This window comes from Tauraco erythrolophus, chromosome 6 (assembly GCF_009769465.1).
Source record: "Tauraco erythrolophus isolate bTauEry1 chromosome 6, bTauEry1.pri, whole genome shotgun sequence".
Lineage (NCBI taxonomy): Eukaryota > Metazoa > Chordata > Aves > Musophagiformes > Musophagidae > Tauraco > Tauraco erythrolophus.
The window spans coordinates 48,746,147-48,769,928 of record NC_141470.1 but is presented as its reverse complement, the minus strand read 5'-3'; the positions used below and the strand labels follow the sequence as shown (position 1 = coordinate 48,769,928).

General features: G+C 41.7%; 1 protein-coding gene across 20 annotated transcripts in view; it reads right to left on the bottom strand.

Moving 5' to 3' along the window:
• The window catches only part of NRXN3 (neurexin 3), a 1,026,565-nt gene that overhangs the window by 936,695 nt on the left and 66,088 nt on the right, over positions 1-23,782 (bottom strand). The window lies entirely within an intron of this gene.

The window sequence follows — 23,782 nt, the reverse complement described above, 5'->3', positions numbered from 1 at the left end:
CCAGAGAAGTTGTGGATGCCTTATCCCTGGAAGTGTCCAAGGCCAGGTTGGATGAGGCTTTGAGCAACCTGATCTAGGGGAAAGTGTCCCTGCCCACAGCAGGGTGTTTGGAACTAGACGATCTTTAAGGTCCCTTCCAACTTAAACCGTTCTCTGATTCTATTACACAATGACTGTTCTGTGCTATTTATTTTTATATAAAATCCACTCTTTTGTGCTGTCCAGATATTCTGTACTAACACTAAGCAAGTCTATCAAAGAAACCAAGTGGGAGCACACTATGCTTTGGAAATTGAGTAGATTACGATAGCATCTTTTGGCAGTGAGGAGACAGGGAGGCAGTTTCAAATGTGGGATATGCTTCTTCAGCACAGGTCTTTCTGCTAAAGTGGTCAGCTGTAGGAAGGCCGACAGCGCTGACCACTAAACTGTTATTTTAAGTTCAATCATAGGCCACATGAGCCAAGCAGCCTCATTCTTCTGAGAATGACTGAGCACAAATTCTGCATTAAGTGTATGGAATACAGCATCTAAAAACTTCTATTCTAACATGATCTACCTCTCCATAGTGGTAGCTGCTCTTCCAATCCAACAATCAGCATATGAAGCTTTCAGTCAGGTCCAGCCAGCAGTAGGCTTAGAGGTCTTTCTCTTAAGCTCTAAACCCAAACTAGCACAATTTCACAGTGGCATGAAAGTTAAAAATCACTCAGATTTAGGCAGTCATCGACATTTTCTCCCAGTTCTTTGTAAGTCAGGACAGGGAGACAAGGGTTCCCATAAATGAGGTCGCTTTCCTCTGGCACAGAGCTTCCAAAGTCTTACTGCTTCTATGGGCAACAGCACTACCAGCACAACAAAACACTGTGTTCTTTCCGGTGTGGCCTCTTCCAGCTGAGTGCAGAACACATACCCTCCATTTCCTAGGTTTTACATAAGCTGTGGGCTGCTAGGAACCTAATAACTGTGTGTTTTCAGCTTTGTTTGCTTTTAATCCTGATGGAGTTTTCTGGTCATGGCTCATAGAGTTCTTTAAAAACATGCAAAGTAAAATGTGTCACAGTCTCAGTGTGTTGTTATGGCAACTGGAATATTCAAAGTTAGCAGGAACTAAATATCTATTTGTTAACTTACATTGCTATTATTTTTTACCAGAATGTGACCACATCTCTTCACAACTGAACTCACTCATTTTTCTTTTTCATCTCAAACTGACCAAGACAGAGGAGGGATGAGAGTTGTCTGCACACTTCTTTAACATGTTGAACGGTTCAAACCTTCCATGTCCAAACATTCTATAATTAAGGCAAGGATGTAGAAATACAAGTCCATGAACATTGCCAGTTCTGTTTGTCGTAAGACCTTCTCTCTTGGAATAACACAAGTGGATCAAAACGCACGTAGCATCCAACACAAAGCAAGAGGATTTGAGACTTCTGTGCTCTACTCCAAACTCTATCATAATTGGTTAGTGACTACAGGCAAGTCTCTAAGTCTAGTATTTTATTTTTTACTATTTTCAAATGGCTTCATTTTGTGGTTCTAATTTGACACACATTAGCCCTGACGCTTAGAGCATTATCCACGTAATCAGCAACTGAGGGTGGAAATGCAATTGCTCAGTCATCACACAAAAAACTCCCAAAGCTCCAGTCATGACACAATGGAGATGCAACTTTGCAGCTACTTTTGACAATTGTCTTTAATCCCTCCACACTTCAAATCCTCACCTCCAATAATGCCAGTGACACCCACAGTCCTAGTTATTGAATTGTGTTTCCTAAAGGGGTGGGAGAGCCAAGAGTCTTCCTCTCCTGTTCATACACTAAACTATAATCCAGTGCTAAGAATACTTACTCGTTCAGATCAATTCCTACGTGACAAGGTCTATTCCTACTGACCAAGTCACTCTTCTGTTTCACTTCAATTAAACCATAACGATATGCAATTTTAACATCATTCAGCTTTATAGTTAGTAAATATACAGCTACTCCTGCTTTTGTTTTACTACTTTCCTCCCTTTATTCTGACTTTTCTTGGCTGCAGAATAACATGGTGCATCTTTCCACGCATTTCTTGCATTGCCTTTTTTATTCTCTCACCATACACTTTATTTCTTTTTCCATTCACCATGTTCTCTATTCTTCCACTTCTAAATCTATCCCTATCCACTTCCCCAAATCTCTCTTCATGCTAACTTTTCCTACTTGCTTATACCAGACCAGAGACTCACTCAACCATCAGTCTCTGCAACCTCATGCCTCACTCAAAGTCTGAGAAGTTCACCAAGACCTTGTGACCGAAATGTAAGACCTGATTAAAAGGAGAGGAAAAAGTACATAGATTTCTACAAGACACTTTCCTGAGAATCTATCCAAGAACTCCTCAAACATACTCCTCAGGACATTTCCAGGCCCATTTTCCTAGCCCAAGACAACCACACTTAAAAATCAAAAGATCCTAAACCCTCTGAACTTCAGTCATGACTGAATCACAAGTGGCTGGAAGAAGGCAGATGGTCAGGGAAGTCCTTCCAGCTCTATAGGTCCCTGATGTAATCCTCCTCTTATAGCTATCACCACATTAACATTTTTAACTGCTTAATTCCATTTTATTCAGAAATAACAAAATAAGGAAAAATTAACTTTAAATGCAGGCAAATTTCAAAAAATCTATTGAGTTTTGTTAAGCAAGGAACATCATTCTGGCTCTGTAAGCTGCCAGTCTTGATTTTATCAAGGACAGCTAGCTTGTTTTCTTTAGTTTTTCACATAGGCAATTCAATGCAGGTAGATAGCCCATTCCTTTCTCTTATCACTCCTAGTTCCCCAGCTCCTGCAGAACTGTCTGAATATCTCATTTTCAGATTCCCTGCACATTCTTTCTCCCATTCTCTCTCACAGCAATTCTTTCAAAACTGCATGGCCAAATGAATAGTATTTATCTTGAGTGATCTTCCAAAAGGAAGCACAATGTAGACTCCTTCTCCATTAACTATTCTCGCTGTCTTGTTCTGTGCATTAAAAGGTAACCAAACCATTTTGTCCCTCTCTGAAAAGTGAATTTCACTGCTGAATTTCAAATTCAGGCAATACACAGCCTGCTCACACAGACCTTTCAGAGAGGCAACATTTCTAAAAAAACATAAAAAAGTAACTCCTAGTCTGCTTTCCCTTCACATTGATTATCCATGACTACTGGACTTTGAGTCCTCACCTACTACAAATCCCACTGAGGAAACAGTGAAGTCTTTCTGCTATGGAGAATTTTGCTGCTGCTTGTCCAAAATTGAGACCCATGTCAGTTCTAGCAAGGCTAGAGAATAGACTGAGGGGAAGCATTATCAGAGATATACAGGAGTTGCTAGGGATTAAGAAATCCAGTATTTCTATAGAAAGTGAACCATGTTTGGTAATCTGTTCCAGAGATCTAGTTACACAATGGAAATTTATGCACAACACTATTTTAACATGCTAAACACTTGGCCATAATTATATCTTGTAGCAAAGAGTCACACAGGTCATATAGTTACTATGCTTGTAAACAGAGAGACAATAGTTTGGGCCAAAAACTACAAATCAACAAGAACTGAGAGTTAGATTGATGCACACCACATCCATTTCATTGAGGATGCAACTTATATCTGGACTTGTCTTTCTGGAGCACCTGGCAACAGCCTTTCTATTACCAGAAAGCAAAAATCTAAGCTTAGGTGAGAAGATTGTGTAAGTGCAGGGCACATCTGGTCAGTGGTAAGCCAGGAGAATTATTGGTACCAAGCCACTCCTACCCGAACAGGAAGACTCTTTGCCAACATACAGAGGATGTATTTAAAGGTAAGCTTCCTGTATCACGTACAGATGTTAGTCACTCAAGGGAGAGAAAGAGAGGGGCATTTCTGGAAGAATAACAGCAGAGCAAGACACCAGCAAGCCCAAGGATTGATCCTCAGAAATAAACTCTTCATCCCACACAAAAGAGCCACTACTGCAGCAACTATACAGCACTAGCCAGAGTAAATCGAAGCAGTGAAAAAGAATGTTGCCAGTGGAGCTCCCTTATTGGAGCTGCTGCTTTCAGTTACCTGGGAGAGTTACCTGTTTAGTATTCATTCTTCTTTAACACGAGAACTAGACCAGTCTTTCCCTCCACATCCATGACCTGGCTTCCCACTAACCAGCAGCCAGGAGGAGACAATGGAAGGTCCAGGGACAAATTTGGGATTATACCTTGCCATTCCTCTAGTAAGCCCTTTCAGCCATCAATGTTCTTAAAAGAGCAGTAAGAAATGGGCAAAAAGCAGCTGCTGCCACCCATTAAGTAAGCAGCAAAGGCCAGCGATGCATTTGATGTGCTTTCAGTCTCCATAGTAGTAAATAAGACTTTCTCAATAGTTTCCCTGGGAGACTGCATAGGTACAGGTAGATGTTCAAGTACTGCTAACAGCACGAGGGCCAAACACGCTGATGGCAAGGGGGGAAACAGTTACAGCTGCTGTGGACAAGCCAAATTCAGCTTGCTTCTCCTCCCATTCTAACTCTGTCCAGCTCAGACAGATCTCTTCTACTCCAGGTATGCTCAAACATTAAGACAGATGCTCAAGTAGAGAGGAAACTCAGCCCTAGGACTACCCAATTCAGCAGCCAGTTATGCATTCTTATCCTTTTTATCATATAGACACTAACTCAAGTCTGGCCTACATCCAGTGCCATAAAATAAGTTTATTATAGTCAGATTCTTAGAGACCAGGTCTCCATAGCAATACATCAGCAATAGTATCAGTTCCTTACTACTACTCTATTCTTTTATTCATATATCACAGTAACTCTTAGAGCTGTCCACAATAATCTCCCTCTCACTGGAGAGAGGTGCAGCACGAATACAAAAGTGACATCTACCACCTCTCTAGTTTACCACGTAAAGAGAAAGAATTCACAAAAGTCAAAGACAAACAACTTATTCATGGTCATATAGCAAACTGGTAGCAAAATAAAAGCCATACTTCAGTTCCCTAGTTCCTACCTTGTTTCATTACTCAGTACATAACTAGAACAGCAAGAAAACAGCTCAGGAGTCAAGGCATCTTACCCCAGGTACACAAGATAGAAAACGTGAGTATAACTGGCCTAGCCTAACAACACTTCCTGGCCTCAAGCTTAAAACTATCTGGGAATCTAAATCCTAAGAAACAGCTCGACTGATACCCTACCTGTGGACTTCTGTGCTCCTAATCTTTTCCTTGAAATTTGTCCTGGGGTCCCAAACATAGAAATACCTAGAGAACCAGTGCAGGCAACCACTTCTACTGTAGGAAACCCTTCATACCAAAAACTTAAAGCATCCTGTCAGCCCCTTTTGGGAAGGGAGCAGAGAGGTCCTCCAAAGCACTAATCTGGCTCTAGCATGGGTATTACAGCAATCTGTAATGCTACTTGCCACTCACCACTTTTGCTTGGCCCAGGACAAGGTCAACCCTAAAAGCTGCCTTCTATGAACCACAACTCCCACCTTATCCCAGGAAATCCTAAAGATGACAATTTTAACAGTAAATCAAGGAGTTCTGTAGATTCTAACTCTGTATCAGGGAATGCTGCAGGACAGCCATTCCCTAAGGGATGATAACAGAGGGGAATAATAGGACCAGAGCCTTACTGGCCAAGGCCTGTCCCGCAGTATCCAAGCAAGACCAGCCTGGAGATGGCAGTCACATCCAATCAAGAGTCCAGATCATAAGGTAGTATCATGGTGAAAAGGCAGTTCCACAAATTGGGAAGTCAATTCATAAGTCAGAGCTAGGATGAGGTCTGGCAATTGCCAGACACAACCATAGCAATAAAGCTAGGTCAAAAACTAAGCCAGGAAGCAAGCCTGCAACTTAAGGTCCAGATGACAGGGCTCCATAGCTAGGCACTGGCATGGCTGGAGACCAGAGAAGACAAGCAGCCTTTCTCCAACACAGCTCAGACAAAGACTGAAAACCCAGGGATGAGCTTAAATAGAGTTTCTGGGCTGGGCCCACAGGTGTGGAGCTCAGGTGAGGCTCATCAGGGCAATTGATGTTTATTAGTGCACTCAGAGCCCTGACACACCAATACACCTGCAGTTCCCACTCTTAAGAAGTCTAAGAGGCAAAACAAAACCCCAGTACTGGTGTCCAATCCCAACAGGCCCCTACAAGCTCCAACCCTCATGTTAGTCTGGGAGAACTCCTTGAATCCCAATGTAATCTTAGCCAAGAGACTTATAAGCCTCAAACCTAGCCTTAGTATAGAATGCCTTACAGTCCCGGCTACGGTTGCCCTCCTATACTACAAATCAGCCAAAATGAAGACAACCCCTTTCACAGCTCCAAGTGACACTCTCAGTGAAGTGTGCCTGCTCCAGACAGTATGGGTCAGTCACCAGTTGTCTTAAGCCCTGCCTAGCAGCAAGAGTCAGTCCAGGTAGCACATGATGGAGCTATTATAGCATTTTTTTTCCACGATGCTGAGACAAATCAATACAATTTGGGCCACCTGGCACTCTTAACCAGACATACCTCTATTCTTAACTCTCAATCCTCACCTAAGATATTTTCTACAGCTTTCACTGTAGGCACAGAAACCTGCGTAACGAACAGTCCTTTGCTGTCTCATGACGACCTCCCCAGCTTCCTGTGCTGAGTGTACCAGAGTGCAGCAGTTGTAATTTCTTCAGTTCAGCCTAGCAGTTCCAACCTCTTCAGAAAACACTTGCAACAAATAGGGTAAGTACATGGGGAAGTCAAGGGGAAACTACAGCATAATCTTAAAGGCTGACATTTCATTTTCTCCAATAATAAACAAGGCATATGTAATATCTATAGAATGTGGACACCAGCTTGCACTCTTAGCAATACGGGCGGAACTTCTGCTCCTTGCAGGAGGGAAAGGATATGACCGGCATGGGATGGAGGCTACGCTTCTGATCAGGTCAAGACAAAGAGATTCCAATCCATCTCAGTTCAGTTCATCACAGACCAGTTACCAGCGCCTAATTCACATAATAACAACAACAATAACGTCATAGAAAAAGGTTGAATTCCAAGGTCAAAGTTACAATGGTGAGAGTAAACGTAAGCCTTGACAGAAATACAACTGAGTGCTCTATCAACAGGCTCAACAGCTCAAGCAGGGGGAAATCTTCCTGTCTGTGAAAGTAATTCTTTTTTATTCACCCAGAGTCATGCCCCAAAAAGTTAACATTAGATTTTAAAATTGAAACATCTCACCTTCCAGAAAACCTTGCATTTTTCCAATCCCCTGGAAGCTGTGAGTTAAGTGTTCCTTAGTCATTCACCTCAGAAATAAAGACCCCATCCAGAGAGCTGAAATATGTGGGTTATGCACTAAAAAAATACATTAACATCTTTATTGGCTGCTTCATCCAATCGAGTCTTTTCCCATAAAGAAAACAGTGCCCGTGACACTAATTTCCCCCTTTGAGCCGAGTGTTTTGTAAAAGTCTGTGGTTATCAAAGCAGCACTGAAACAGAGCCACAGATGTGTGGAGCCAGGCTTGCCCCTGGACACGCTGCCAGGACAGGCTGGCCCCCCTGCCCATGCCAGGAACTCTCACATGGCCCTGCCGCTACACCAGCACCTCTGGCAGGACCTGCCTGCAACAGCCTCACTCCCTCAAAGCTCACCTTCTGCCTCCCACCCAAAATGAGGCCCCTCTTCTTGGAACAAACTTCAAACATGTTCTTCCCTAGCAAGCTCTCACACCACAGCAAACACCATGATAATGGTTTATCAGATGTCCATAACTGAAACCTAATCTGAGCCAGACAGGGCTCCCTGACTTGGGATTTAGGGAATAGGTATGAGAGACATTAACTTACAGCTTTTTCTGATTGAGAGATTATTTTTTACAGACATTCTCGTTGAGTTTTTAGTTAATTAACAAAGGAAAATCAAGGAAAATAGCGGAGGCTGACAAGAAGGTGAGGAGGATTGCGTCTCAGAAGCCAAAGCCAAATGAAAATATATTACACATCTGCAAACAACGCAGTGTGTGTCCAGATCTTTCCACCTGGCACTGTCTCACATTTACATGTTGTGCTGGGCAAGAGAATGCTACTAAGCAGTGCTGCTGGGAGGAAAGCTGCACTTTACAGTGCTGGTCATTTCCATAGTCAGGTTTTGTCTTGTAGCAGTGATAATAGTGGCCCATAGGCAATCATTTTCTACATATTATCACATTTTTTACATATTTTTGAATAAAACCATCACCCATAGCAAAAGCTGTGGTTTCCATCCCTCTTGCCTAGCACCTAGAAACAAAAAAAAATGGTGCATTTTTGCTGCAGGTTTTTTGGTCTGAGGATCTCCTTCCACTGGGTTCACCATCAGCTTCACCTCACAGTGACTTCTGTCCAGAGCATGGATCTGGAAATGGCTTTGCTTCTCTTAAGTCACTGGCTAGAAGCACATTGTGTAGTTCTGCATCTAACTCCAAAGAGCAACTTGAAAAGTGTTCTTGACCATCTGGGTTCTTAGCTTTCAGGGTTTCAAAGCCTGAGTGAAAGTCAAAATATACTGTATCATATCATAATTTATCAATGAAAACCACTGAGGGCAAGAAAATTGAGCTCTTTCACATTTCCCCGTCCAAGTACACCTACCAGTGATTTTCACTGTCCTTTCCTCCAGCTCCCAAAATCAGAAAAACCTAGCATCACTCTCACACCCAAGGGAAAACAACAGCAGTCCCTGGCTCTTATCAGTCATGTTCTCATTGCCAGTCCAGGGCATAAAACATTGCCTGACTTTTTCACTTGTATAATATACGTAGCTTAAGTCATACTCTAATGCCAAACTTGTGATGTACGTATCTTTCAGGACTTCATGACAGTGTCAGATCTGGAGCTTTCAACTACAACGCTGTTAATTAATAGGAGAATCATCACAGTCATTAAAACAATGCAAGGAGTTACCAAGTGTCAGCTTTACCAATTTACCTGTTCTGAAACAAAACTAACATATTTGAAGCAACAAAAGAAGAGAGAAGGAGTGATAATTTTTTCCATTTATGCAGCTGAAATCCTCCGTACTGTGCAAAAATCAGGCTGGGAGTTTCCTGAGAACAGTCCTGATTAAAACAGAGAGGAAATTCTCTGAACTTGATATGTCAGTTGTTCGTTGCTATATTAGTTGTTCATTCGTTTGTTTTTCAGAACAGAATTTGCACCCTTCCTGCAATAAGAAGCAAAAGGCACAGAATACAAAACTTCCAGAGCAGATACAGCTATTAAGTTTTGTGCAGCTGTATACACAATATTAAGCAATTTGCATTATATTAATTTATTCATTCTTTTGCTAACAAGCTGGATGTAACTATAAACTTAAAATTTAAAAATATGCACAGATTTAGCCAAGGAAGTAAATTAACTGTTAGAGTAGCAACAAAACAAGTTTGATACACGCTCTATCCTCCTAAAAGTGTTTAAAATAGTAGGAGCAAAATTGATTTACTTTCACAAAACCAGGAAGAATTCAGGGATTTCTCAGGCTGATCTTGGCCATTCTGCTGGGTTTGCCCAGTAGCCTGAAAAACATTAACAAATTTGCAGCCCAAAAATAAGAACTGAAACCCTGCAAACGGATCACTAACATAAAAGATGTCATCAAAATCCATTAGCGAGAACCATCCTCTACTTCCTATTGAGCTAGCCTGCATTGACACAAATGCCTGGAGATGAATGGCTCTTTTGCTTTCTAGGACTGAGACAAAATCTTCCTCATTCTTCAAGTCCTTCAAACTTTCTCTAACCAACTGCCTAATCCTGTTCCATTAATGAAAAGGAAACAACTAAAAATACAAATAAAAATAAGCATTTACACTAACCAAGAAGGAAACCATAATTTTGGTTTTACCTTTTCTCCCTTATCAGATGGATCCGTTAGATTGAAGCTCACATCTTTGAGATTTACATCCCTCTTTCACTGAAACTACTTCATTTACTATTGAACTGTGTAAAACACAGGAAGCACCACACAATTTGGTGCCAGGTCTCCACCTTTTTTTCTTCCTTTTGGCAAGTCAGCCCTGGGAAGCAAACAGATTCCCAGTTCTGGGTACACCCTTCTGTCTGATGGCTAGAAACATTAAATGTCCTGGTACACAGGCGACCCTCTGGGCTTTCTTTCCCCAATAACCAAACCGGCAAAGTAAAGGAATTGCTGGTCAATTCTCTTCCATATTCTGTTTCACTTGGTATCAGGCAACATTGCACTTAGTTTTTCCCTATGGAACACATACTCCTCCATAAATACCACAATTTTTGCCAGGGATTCAGAAACAATTATTAAAATCAGATGAGAAAAGCAGTGTACACAAGAGTGGACAATAGCCCAAACTCTAGATAACATGAAAATTTATGGAGCAGTACCTTACTCATTTTTTCCCCTTGACATCTTCTCCGACACAGAGGAAATGGTGAAAGACCTATCAAAAATGCATGTATCATAGCAGGCACACGAATAACACTTGGTAGCTCTGAAAATATGAACATTCATCATTTTGTGGTGTATGTTTCTATCATGCTGTGAAAATGAGCCTCTCAAAGCAGATGTAGGGGAGAATGTGTCCATTATACTTCAAGACCTCAAAAAGGAACAACTTAACAGCCTACACTGTTTTCTGATACTATAATAATCAGTGAAATACATAAACCTGTAGAGAAAGAAAGGTCATAACCAAATGATGTCCCTACTCTCTTATCTTTTAGATGCCTCCATATATACTCATCCCTGACACTTAAGGTCTGGATTTTCATGCTGAAGTTTCAGAAGCCCAAAACCACTAACAGTCACTTACACCCACCTTCATCAGAAATCTTTTTAAAATGTAAGAAAGCTGCATTTCTAACTCCTTATGAACTAGGGAGGTCAAAAAGCCAAAGGGCTTACAGTACATGCATTCTCTCCCTGCCAAAAATTCAGGTATGACCTTATTCATGCAAGGAAACTGCCCACATTAAACAGACAGCAAACTTGCATAAGGGAAAATAGATAAGGGAGTCTCTTCAGGTAACTCCAACATCTCTCTCACTTTTACCCACTTAAATTTCACCTCCAAAAATTGCAATAAAGTCCAGTTTCTTCAGTAGCCTTTAAGCCTTTCTATGTTGATTTATTTGCATCTATATTGTCAGAAGTAGTATCAACCACAAAAGGGAAGAAAAGCATTTCCATTACCTCTGTTAGTGGCCTTCACCAGGGCTATTTGCTTATGAGGTTTCTCCAGTACTTTCCAAGAAATGACCGTGCATCAGCAATGACAGAAATAACGATTGTGTCAGGAATGACAAAGACGTGCAAACTCAAGTATCCAATTACTATATACATATTTCTGTGACGGCTTAACTTTTCTGTAATGACTTCCACTATTTTTTTTCCTCCTTTTTTTCAATCCCCATTAGACAAAAGTAAAATCTCAGAAGTATATCAATGTTTTCCTTAACTGGAAAATTCTGGTGCAAGCTGTAGGTCCTCCTGGCAAGGCTGATCAGACCTCTGGGTGAATCAGAATATCTACTCGCTCAGCTCTAGCTTCTTCTTCCTGGATTAATCAGTCATCAAAACAGACTATAAAGTGTCAGCTAGCACACTCTCATCATTCATACAAGGCAAACTCAGCTGTTCAAATCAATATTCGTTAGCAGGCAGAATGAGCTAGTTTGAGAGTGTTCTAATTAGACAATAGAGATTATTACAAAACACCTGCAATGTTTGTAATCGTTTAAAATAATGAGAATCAATATTAGCTTCCAAAGGCACCATATGGTAAATGCTCATTCCAGGCAGGTGGTCCCTCACAGGCTCTCAGTGTTTCAGAAGTGATCATTAACGATTTTTTTAATCTGAATGAACTTGTTCTCGGTTAATGCATCGGCTGCTGGTTTGTCCTCTGCGTGTTGACCGCACACAAAGCTGGCTTAATTGCAACGCCTCCTCGTCTCAAGCTGCAGGACCCGAGCCGGCTTCTTCAGGAAATGACCCCACCAGGAGAACAACATTCCTCCTCTCTGTAGCACCTGTGGTCGAGAATCTCAGAGGCCTTACAAACCACCTTCAGGAAAAAATTTGTTACTCAGTGTTTTCTAACTTAATGTCACAAATCTAGGTTCCACGCACACAGTACTGTACATGCAAATGATGTCCCACAGCAGTGGGGTCTTCTAGGGGTGGCAGCCAGGGCCCCTGAGCGCAGGGCTGCAGAGATGAGCTGTGAGAGCCGTACGGTCGCTGTCTCAGCAGCTCCAGTTCTGCACAGCGCAGGCAGAGTCCGAGTCTACCCTCACAAATTCACACCGATTTCTTTATAAATGGTGAAAATGCAGTTTTACGTACACACGTACTGCTTAATCCCAATGAAAATAATAAAACATCTTTCCTAAGTCATATCCGCAGATTTGTCTGTATGTCGATTCAATGACAACTCTTCAAGTCAGTGATTTTGTTTTCTAATTGCAAGAAAAGTAGATTACACACCTGCAGTGTTGTGGAAACAATAAATAATAACAAATATAAATATCCCCATAAGGTAGCTATTGTCATATCTCTTTTACAGAAGAATATATTCAGATACAGTCTGTCCACTCCAAGATAGCAATTATTATTCAACAGGTAATAACTCAGAGAAAAATCTTCCTCTGTTGGTATGAAAACAGGCCTCAGCGTCTCCCCCAGGCATGCTTTGTGCAGTGACTCCTGGGAGGTGATTGTGAAAGGAAAAAAAAAAAAAAAGGAAGACAAAGGAGTTACTTTCTCAGCTTCAGCCTTTAGACAGCAAGAAAAAGAAACTGGATTCCATAAAAATGTAAATATACTATTTTACAAATTAAATAACACATCATTAAAGGTCTTGAGCCACACTCTTTGCAACTATAACAGCTTAGGATGCCAGAGAGAACCAGAGACTCAGGAAACCCAGGAAACAGACAGAGACAAACAAAACTTGAGATTATCTAAGTCTAAACTAAGATAAATTTAATAAGGTTTTTGCTACTAAACACAGCATTGTGTTTACCTATCAACTTTCATGCCAGAGATCTCCAAGAATCTTATTTACAAACTATTAAATCATTGTTCCCATCATGGACACACAGCCACTTCTGTTACAGTGTAGAGGCTGCCTAAATGCGCACTGCAGAATATTTAAGACAGGTGTATAGACTGAACTGCAATCAATTGAAACAGTGAGGGAAATGCAGAATGGCAATCGAATCACCTGAGTCAGAAATTTATATGACTCTGGGGTGAAGACTCCAAGACTTCTAGGAAAAATATCACTGGATTTTTAATGATTGTAAGTAAAAAGGGCCTCCTTTGAAATATTTAACCACCAGTCATGGTACATTTAGCAGTGATGCTGGGCATTAGTTCTGGGGAAGGAAAAAGTCTAACAAAGATTAGATGATCTTTCAAGGTCCTTTTCAATCTGGGCTATTCTATGAAACCACCAGGATAGATTTTGCCATCTGTTTTAGAGCAGATCTTATCATAAATGTAGCGATTTTTCTGGCTTTTATTTTATTGCTTGAAGTTTTGAAAAATGTCAAAACTTCAGAGAAATGTTTTAGTCACTGAAATATTTCAAGTGGCTTTGCAGGTGGCTACTAGAAAAACAAAATTAAGCATTTAAATTTAGACCGCTAGTAGAATTTTTTCAGGTTCACTCCCCTCCCGTGGAGAGAAACTGATTTTCATTAAAGAAATTTGTCAAAAATATATTTTGCAGAATATTTTGATCATCTCTACTCTAGCCCCGCTGGACTTACTATGACACAAGCGGAGAAAGGAGGAGAGCCAGAACCCTGAGGGATATAAATAATGCACATGTCACTCTGCTGCCCTTTCACAAACTGTAGCAAGTGATACACCAAAGCAGGCACAGATGAAAAGAGAGGACATGGCTTCTGGGTTGAACCACAACCAACAGACCACCCAAGGTGAGCATCTGCGAGCTGACAGATCTAAGTTACACAAGGGCAGTCTGGCACCCCTCCTTGCCCAAAGTGTTCCAAAACCTGGAGGCACAAAGGTGGTGCAAAGCCATCATTACTGTTTTACTTACTGGTTGGTGCCTTCCCTGTTGCTCATCCGAAAGATGTAACACTGATTTGGACCAATATTTTGTCACTAAGCTTTTCCTCCAGCTTTTTACCCCTTTGCATCCAGCTTATCTGGAGTTAAATGACCGTATCACAGCACAAGATGGGACAGATAGCACCAGGAACGTTCAGCTCATGAAAGAGCAAAGCCAAAGAACGCAATAAGAAAAGCTGAGGCAGGATTTATCACAAGGCTTGTCCTTGTTCAGGGTTTCACGTTTCATCTTCCTCATTCCTTTTATTTTAAGTATATATGGATTGCTGTTCTGAACTGTTCTGGTAAAGCAATGCCTGCGAGAGAGGCTGCGATCACAAACTCTCTGGGCACCAGCATTTGTCACCATAATTATAAGTCACAGCAACACATAAACTTTTTCAAAATGCTGTGAACATTAACTTCAAGGGGTTAATAAAGCCACTTTCCAGTCCTCTACCTCCTTCCATTGATAACTTATTCAAATTGTAATTGCTTGTAATGTGCACCCTGTATCACATTACTACATGTACTCTCTGGAGCCATCCATCACCCCTGCCTATCAGTAAAGTCCTTGTTCTTACCTGATGATGGCAGTTATGGTACCGTTAACACATGGGCGTTTGTGCTAAACCTTAACTAACACCCTTCAACCCAGACTGACTACACTGCATTTATCATTTCCTCAGAATTTCTCTTATCCTCAAACCCAACTTAGTCCATTGCATACAATCAGATCTTCCAACAGACTGATGTATGTTTTGCATGGAAAACAGCACTGATGTCACTATTTTCTCCTCTGGAAAACTCAGAGGCTGAGTATCCTCTCATTTAAACAGCAGCTCCCTCAGCTTTACTCTGTATTTCACAAACATAACACAGCAGACCGCTTCCCTAGCCTGGGAGCACAAAGAGCCACATACTGTTGGAGGAGGTAATAGGGTTCTTTCTGATCAGCAGGAAAAAGTACTAAGCAAAACTACTCCTTTACAGTAGTTGTAAGGTACTGAAATTGAAAGGATGGTATCACAGAGGCAGACAAAGCTGGGTAAGCTTTCCTGACCCACACTCCTACGCGGTACACTTCAATACTGATTTGTAGCACATATTTTTATCTTTGTCATTGATTTTATAGCATTCAAAGTTCTGGTAGGTTGGTTCCTGAGATATATATGACAGCATATACTCTGAAGACTTTCCGAAACAATTTCAATTGAGATAGACTACACTAACATTAAGAAGAGGCTCTGTCCTGGGGTAAGGAAGATCCAAGCCTGACTGAGACACATGGCAGAAGTCTGTGTGAAATGTAAAGGCACAGCAAATGAAATGGTGGGCCTTTTTGGACATGGCCTCTTTCGGCTCTACTTTTGAGGCCCACACTTATCTCTGCAAAGGCTGTGTGATCTGACCTGCAGCTTCCAGGCTTGGGTGTCACAACAGTATTTTGATACATCTTAATTGCAACACTTCACCTCCTGCATTTCTAGTGCTGGCTCTTCTTTAGGAGAAGGCTGACAAGGAATGATTACAAATACTGCAATTTAAAACTAATAAGATGCTTCAAAACACCAAGGTGTTTTGAAGTTCTGAAGCACCAAGGTGCTTCACCAAGAAAACAATTTACTAACAGATCTTCATAACTGTGCATAGTGGTGTTTTGAAAGAAAATTAATCCTCTAAGCATCCCAGAGTGCATGTGTTAATTCCTCCTTATTGGCAAAAAGGAAAAAAAAAACAGGAGGGAGGTTATAAGACATGGCCAAAGCTATATAAAAAGTGACAGATGTGGTATGATAACTCTGGAAAGTCCAGATCTAATATCTACACCCAAAAGACATCTTAGCTGTCTCTCAAACTCTGTGTGTGCGTGTGTGGCCTCACAAGGAGGGACAAAGCCACTAGAAAGCGAGGACACATTTACTTGGTCATCGACAGGCAACTGTAAGGTGGCTCTATCCATGCTCTGAGCTGGCTAGATGTGAGCCAGTTCTGGCCAAGAAACACAGTGGTTGCCTTAACTCAGGAGAGGTGCTACACTAGAAAGTCAAATGCAGCTCCTGAGCATCAAGTGTCAAGTCCTATTCCACCACCCTAAAACACTGAAGAAAATCCTCACATCTGGATGACTCAGATTAAGAAGTGAATGGTCCTATGATTACCTCCACCAGAACATACAGCTATACCTTAGAAAAACGTAGTCCCGAAACACATTTACTCTCAAATCTATCTGACTCCAGCAGGTGTTTTTTCAGTGGTTCCGAGACACAAGCTCATCAAGTGGTTGGGATACACACTGGGACAGACAAGTTGTACCTCCTTCCTTTTCTGTATCTATTTACTCTTTGGCTTTACAGTTTTTAGTTCAAGGATTGTCTCTTACTGAGCAGACGGATAGTACCTAGCTTAATACGTAAGCACTGCTGAAACATACGTCATCCCAATTTCTCTAGCTGAATATTGTACCGCAACATCCTCTCTCCTCCAGTGACCTCTCTCTGAAGTGGCACAGTTGGGTACTATAGTGTTACACTTGTTGTAAGAAATACTACGCTGGCTTTTTCCACAGATATTCCCAGTCCTCTGCACATGTACTGAACCAGCAGAGGTCCAAGCTACAAGGAAAACGCGGTGGGTCTCAGACTAAGCACTGTAGTATTTTTAGCTCATGGCTGATTAATTTAATGCATGTGAAAGGAAGAGATAAGCATTTAATTGTTACTAGAAGTGGGGAAGCTGATCACGGCTGAATTAGTAGAATCTGTGGCCTAATTTCGTCATTGTTTTAATGTTCTAAAAACTCAGGGCCTGTGCTCCTGCCAAATTGAGGCAGACTGCTCTTCAGACTGCCTTCTGCAATGGATTTTACCTTCTTCCTCTCAAACTCAACATTGCTTCCAAACAAAGGTGCCCAGCCCATCAGCTTGTAATTTCTTCTGTGCTACTATAAGATACTCTGCCCTTTATTTTTTTTCTCTTCAGGCCCTGCTTTTCATGCAAGATCAAATTTCAGGTTCCACGTTAATCTGATCCTGACAGTGGTATGACTGACAGCAGCTCCTCCAAGTGCCCCATAATCTGCATACACACAAAACACATGCTAGATACTGTATGTATTTATATGTTATCACATAGATGTGTGTGTTATCCTAGGGAAGTCTTCAGAATAATGAAGTTAAAAGACCTTGGAACAACAAAGACAAGGTGTAGGTTGTGACACTCAGGTGTCCTAGCAGAAATACACCTAGACCTCCACTCCTCAAAAGAGATTTTGTTCTGCAGTGTACCTCTAATGTTGGGAGACGTGCATAACTTTAGGGTAGAATCAATGACTTTTCCCACAGAAAAAAAATATATTACCACCCCTTCTTCTTCACTTCACTTTGGGATATTCTGCTCTACATGAGGCCAAAGGGAGAAGATTTTCTTCATTCAGCTCTGGGGCCCCCAACATAAGAAGGACATAGACCTGTTGGAGCAGATCAAGAGGAGGGCCACAAAGATGATCAGAGGGCTGGAACACCTCTCCTATGAAGACAGGCTGAGAGAGTTGGGCTTATTCAGCCTGGAGAAGAGAAGGCTCTCGGGACACCTTCTAGCAGCCTTCCAGTACCTAAAGGGGGCCTACAGGAAAGCTGGAGAGGGACTTGTTACAAGGGCATGTAGTGATAAGACAAGGGGTAATGACTTTAAACTGAAAGAGGGGAAATTTAGATTAGATCTAAGGAAGAAATTCTTCACTATGAGGGTGCTGAGGCACTGGAATAGGCCTTTCTCTAGTTTCCTTTCTCTATATCCCCCTTTCAAAAGAGAAAGTCTGTTTGGAAAGCATTTGCTTGCAGAGATTTCATTCAGTAAGAGACCAAACTCTTCCTGACACCAATGGATTCCTGGGTGCTTAGCTCCTCGTAGGATGAAGCTCTAGGTATAAGAGAGTCTGAGTTATTATCTACCAAGGAAAATAGTAACTGAAATTAGATCTCCCCGCCTCCGCCCTCATCACTTAAGACAAATCATTTATCTTCCTAGAGAGTATGAAGTGTATCAAATTCCACAGGCTGCTTCTCCAACAGGAGACTCAACATTCCCAAGCAGGACTTCTACAAAACAAGATCGCTTCCCCTTTGCAATTTACATTACCAGAGAGTCTGTTATTAGCCTGATATTTTATCTCTGACACTGTGAGAAATATCGCTGCCATAAACCCTGCTGCCCTTAGTAAAAGTGGAACTACTTGGCAAAAGCTAATAAAACGAGGAACAACGACAGCAATTGCCAATGAATACTTAAGCACCAATGAACCAGCTGCTCACACATGCACGCATGTGTGTGCGCACACACATGCACAAGCATTTCTGCTTCATGTGATAACTACACCAGCAGAAAGGGTATTATAAGGACACTACTATTTTCACTTTATGCCATACAAAGCATTAGTGCACTGGCAGGGTGACGGATGAGGTGCTTTCACAGATCCTTAACTCCTATGATTCACATTTCTCTTTAGAAACTTAGTTTCGTATCTGACTTACTTATTAAATGGTTCCGCTTTTTCCTGGATTCTTACCAAAGAGAGCAAGAGGAGATGGTGACAAAGATTTTATCAGTACAACAAAACTTTCTGTCCTCTCTTTCATAGCGCTCTACTTTGAAGAAAAGTTTTGAGTAATAAACTACAACAGCTAGAGTTAATATGCAATGAAAGGAAACAGGAAATTGAAACACTTAAGACTGCTCCAAACACAGAAGCTGGTCAGGGAAATGTTCTTGTGCCAGCAGTTCCAGGACTGGAGGAGAAGGAAGGGAACTTGTAAGCTATATCAGGAGAGGAAACAAAGATACAGTCCTCACTAATTCAGCTGGGACATCATGAAGAGTTTGAAAGATGAGAGAAATTTCGAACCTCGAGAATTTACTGCAGCAATAACACTACTTTAAAGGGTTATTTTTCAAGGTTCCCGAGAAAAATAGCTCACTCTCCTCTTTCACTGACTTCTGCTGCTAGTCCCAAGTATCAAAACTCCAAGGAATTCTGAAAATAGAGGATGCAATAATCAATTCGAGAAGTTATTCAGCTGAAATCACTAGAGCTGCACAAATCTAAAAGCCACCACTGGGATCCAAGGAGAGAACATTTTGTAGGGAGAGTGTCCAAGTCTGCTCTTCCATTTCTTGTAGGGTCTGGCTTGTGGGGCTGAAAAAGGAGTACTTTGGGGCATGCGACTGTGTAAAACATCTCTGCATTCAAGTTATTTTCCCAGTTGCTATGCCTGCAGCATTTTGGCAGTAAACTCCATTTGCTGTTAGGAAAGGTGTTTAATATTACAACTAGAAATTTGCTCCATTTTTGGGCACTGAAGTACAGTCAGACAATAAACTCCTATAACTCCTTTTATTCTCTTACAACACTTCTATTATCTGAAGAGCTGTGTGGCAGCACTCACACCCATGGGAGGCCTTTTTTCTCCACATAGTAAATCAAGAAAGTCTCTCTTCTCTGGATAGAAATCCAGCAGCATTTTGTCACAACTCCGAAGTCTCCTCCTTTCTCTCTTCTCCCTGCGAAATCCCACTGATGATCAATCTCAGTAAGCACGTTACTATGTTAACACCTCCACTATATTTGGCCTAACATATTTACATTGCTCTAAAGCTTCAGGTGACCCAGTTTTGGTCTGCACCTTGAAAGGCATATCGAGGCGGGTGTACAGATCAACTTTGGAGTTCTGAGCAACGTCTGTCACCATAGTATCTATTCACATATTTACACAACTCATCTACAGGTGTTTGTTCCTAATGATATGCCTTTGGCTTTGCAGATTTCAGAGGAAAGGATTGATGTGACTTCCTCAAGACAGAACTGTATTTATTAGGCCTACCCTTGTCTTCTCTGAGACCTAAAAAAAAAGAGAAACGGTCAGCCATGCAGTGCCTGAGCCTCTCTGAAGTAACCATAGGGAAGGAGGCAAGGTCTTATAACGAGAACACCTATCCCTTCCCATTCACAGCAGGACTAAAATCCACCACTCCATTTTGCTGTCAGAGGAAAGCATAATCAGTCATTGCCAGCCAAGGTAACTATATTCATAGTGATGGCCTGCATGAGAAAGTGTAAAGATCCCTTTTTCAATTCCCTGATCTAGCCAGATCCTCCCATGTAAGTCCACTGCCATAAAAGAATCAGACATTATTAGAGTGATGAGGATAGTAGATGCAAGAATGTTGAGACAGATAATTTCTCTATTGGCTCACAACCATAAACATAAGCATAAGGTTTGTCAGTCCTTGCAGCCTTCCACCTTGTGACCTTCCCACCTTCCTTGCACTACCTGCTCCCTGCTCCATTCATCTGTCAAGAAGATTCTTCTTTGGCGTTAATTAGTGTTAGTCCCCTGAACTCCAAGAAAGTTGTCCTGACGTACCCCACCACAGAGCGTGGCCTCTGTGATTACGCAGTGAGGTCCCAGTCTGCTCCTGTCCCAAGGCCTGAGATTTATATGCTGCCCAATCTCCTTTTGGCTTGGCATTATCTGCTCTGCCAGTGGTCTGAGTCATTCCCTTTAAGATACAACAGCCTCGAGGTGGGACTGACAGGCTGTGATGAAGAGGGGCAGAAGATGGGGAGAGATGCTCCCTTTATTTTGTCATTGCATTTACCCAAGCGCTGCAAAGGAAATGTTACCAGGAAGCTGTTAAAGGGCAACTTTTTCTAGAGTCACCAATACATCTCCGTGTGACATTTACTCTGCTAGGAATGATTTATCCCTTCAGAAGGAAAGGCCTGAGTCACAGCCCAGCAATAACAAGTAAATCACCCTCTGAAGGAAGACAATGGCTCTGCCCATTATAGGGCTTTTTTAAACTTACCAGACCACACTCTACCCCATTCTTCATGAATAGTTAAATCTCACATTTAGAGTATACATGATATTAATGCCCCAAAATAGCCAAGAATATCCGGGGTTTATTGCCACCTATGCTCCTAATTCCCTAAGGGACCCTCTTCAGCTCCCTTGGAAGACAAGGCACTAATCATTCCCTAACCCACACAGTGATCACGCGAACACAAATCAATACTGGCAAAGAAATCTGACTCACAGATGGGAAGCGCCAGTAGAAAGAGTAAGGTGTACTGGCCTCTGACTTTTCTGCTATTACAACTCAAACATAATAGAAGAGCCAGGATCAGGAGAAAGGACTCATCTGTACTGAGAAACTTTCTAGCACAAAATTCTTCCTAGCACTGAAGAGCCTAACAGAAGAACAAAAAAAACACCACAGAAAAATGATAAAACATAAAAGCAACAGTGTTAATAAATAATACTCACCACTAGAATGCTCTTTAACACCTTTTCCTGTGTCTTATCAGGTTACAGCAACTTATGTTCTGCCCCAAACCGCCTGCTGTTCCCTACAAGATTATTCTCCAGCGATGTATTCTCATTATTTAGCCTAATCTACTTTGAAGTGATTTGAGCTCCAGTTTCTGCACATGTTTAACTTTGATCACTTACAAGTGGAATCCTCCAGACATACACAACATCTATGCAAGTACAAGGAAAAGACACAGAAGAAACACAGGGTCACAGTTAAGCATGTACTGGCAAAGCTCTACAATGTGACCTAGACAGAATTACTGGAGGAAAGGAGAGAGATTTATACCTATTTACATTATCCTTGCTTCTAACCAGGAGCAATTCCTCCTTATTCTAAACCACTGAAATTTCCTATGAGATTTGCTTAAATAAAAGATGGAAAATGAGCCTTCAGCTGCAGCCACTTCTCCTAGAAAATGACGATGCAGAGATAATGTCAAACAGGGTTAAAAGCAGAAGGGAAGTCCAGCAGCTGTACCTCCACAGGGGAGCTCAGGTGAACAGAAAGTTTCTGGCATTATTCTGTGCTGCAAAGTGCAAGAGTCACACAAGAGCAGCAGAGCCTGCAGTCAAATACTCTCGCCTGCAGGGATGGCACACAGGTGATCACATGCCAGCACACACACACTGAACTCGCTCCAAAAGTCTCCTTCAGGTTGTTACGAGATTCTGATGTGATCAGAGCTTAAAGGTAGATCAACCAAGGGTTGTGCACGCAGTGAGCAGGACCACAAGTGCTTTATACTCAGAACTAAGCCAATTGTATTTTTAAAATGCAGATAAAGAAAAGGAAGGACATAGGGCAGGCTAGGAAAAAAGACATTTAAAGTTACCGGCCTTGTTTTTGCTGGGGGCCTCCTCCCTCATCCCCTTTCAACATGCAGGTTTTGTAATTTTCTCTATTACAACACATTGTGCACAGTCCTAACAGAGTCCTGGGAAAAAGCCTGTCCTTCCACTGACTCCACAATCTGGCTCTTTGCTTACTCCTGCCAGTATTCTCCCATGGCCATGTTGTGCTGCAAAGCCCCTGACTACTGAAGTCTTCTTCTGCCAGCCCCACTGCACACTCCAGAAGGTCTTCTTCCTCTGCCATGTGATCCAGACCCCCCAATTAAACACATTTTCCCTCGTTCAAAGGTCTTGACTGAGCTCATAGGAGAGAATTATGTGGCACAGTAAACAGTAAGAAAAATCCCATCAACCACGCAATCACTAAAAGTTCTGCTTAAGGACAAGTTACTGGATTTGGCCCTGCCCTGTATTGCATGTCAATATGGACAATACTCTCTTTCAGTAACAGCTGCAGACTAACCACACTGGACTGTGAAAAGCCGTTCTTTCTCAGAAGTGGCCCAAGGACTGCTAAAAGCTCAAGAATTAGACAAAAGCACAACTTCTTACACTCTGCCAAAATGCACATCCTGCAGCCAGTCAGATCAAGTGTTCCTTGCCTACCCTGTGAGATCGGCCCATCTGCAGCGTTCTACTGCAGGGAGCAGTGCCTTGAGAAAGGACAAAAAAGAACTGATAAAAGAAAGTCACTTCTCAGCAAATGATACCATACTGTCACTCTCTGTTAAAGCATAGATACATCACTTAGCTGACATGAAACTTGCATCTGGTAAGAAAGAAAAGAAAAGAAAAGCACAAATGGGAAGCATAACCAAATCCAAAAGAAGCCAGAAAATAATACACAAAATGGACCATTTGCTTACCTGCAAGTAGAGCCATCAAGTCCTTCTGCTCGATACTTGCTTTGGTACATAACTGAGGTGCTTTTATGGTCTTTTGGAAGACAGTAACAAAAGTTAAAGGACTTCAGATCAACAGAGAATAATAACACTTTATTATATTTCCTCTAGTGCTGAAACACTCTTATTCCCCTCTTAAGAGTCAAAATCTGACAATATTTCTTCTGGGACGTACTTTTACTTATTTCGACTGGGACAATCAGCTCCTTGAAGGACAATACAGGAAGCCCTTGCTCTTTCCTGATGAGTATTTGTTCCAGCATCTCTAAATGCTTCAAAGGGCACACAAAGGCAACTATGACCAATATCTCTGCAGCAAAAATATGCATTCCCCTTACTAACGCTGGATGACATGAACCACAACGTTTATTTTGATATATGATTTCACTCACTCAATGAGTTGGCGTTCAGATATTCATTCCCTTCTAAACTGGAAGGCTATAAGGATTAGTATTTTGCAATATGGGCTCCAGCACTGCTACAGAGCTGTTTAGGAAGCTGTTCTCTGCTATTTGCAACCTGAGCAGATGCTGGCACTATC